At 37.2% G+C, this 758-nt stretch overlaps 1 pseudogene; it reads right to left on the bottom strand.

Annotated features, from left to right (window-relative positions):
• Window positions 1-212: 212 nt before the first annotated feature.
• Window positions 213-459, bottom strand: LOC149154245 (uncharacterized; annotated as a pseudogene).
• Window positions 460-758: the final 299 nt, after the last annotated feature.

The following is a 758-nucleotide window of genomic DNA, read 5'->3' as shown; positions in this document are numbered from 1 at the left end:
GTTGCGGTTGATGTGCTTCCAATCTTAAAAATGGATTTAGTAGAGTCGAGCATACGCTGCAGAAATTCCATATTGGAATTGTTGACTCACTACATGAATATTGGCAAAATGTATCACTAGCAAGACTGTCCTAGAGACTTGTGTCTACAAACTTGAAATAGACAAAAGAAAGTTCGCTCCTTTATAAGAGGTGAACCTCTCATTCATAGAGAACTCTCGATCTATCTACTTTCAAAAATAGTTCACAGCTTCTAAGCCATGCCACCACTGGATGTTGTTCGAATAATTTGAAAAACAGATGATCCAATCGCAACAAAGACAAAGAAACAAAGCACAATTGACCCCTCTGGATAAGGATTGCCTTTATTTATTGTTTTTTTAGGCACAACTTCCCTCTTCAAGATGTTTTTTCTTAAACTTAACACATTTCCTATTTGCAAGGCGCCTAGATGTTGTCATTTTTTCTGTCGAGAGATTTCACCACCGATGTTAGATCTGCAAGTTTTGGCTACAATTCTCAACAAAATTTTCGAATATGTTGAGCTCCTTAAAGCGTGGCAACACACAACACATCAAACCTTGCAAAGACAACAATCGAAAAAATCCTTACACCATCACATTCAGGGATCAAAACCACAGGTTCATCATAGAAATATTTCACCAAGTCGTCATAAGGCCCCACCATCACTAACATGTATTCCCAGTATAGTAGTATGCTATCCATTAATAATCACTATAAGAGCTAAACCAACTAATAC

Source organism: Pinus tabuliformis, chromosome 9, assembly GCF_031772625.1.
Source record: "Pinus tabuliformis cultivar Carrire ecotype Pingquan chromosome 9, CPIR1, whole genome shotgun sequence".
NCBI classification, from domain to species: domain Eukaryota; kingdom Viridiplantae; phylum Streptophyta; class Pinopsida; order Pinales; family Pinaceae; genus Pinus; species Pinus tabuliformis.
This window is presented reverse-complemented; position numbering and strand designations above follow the sequence as displayed.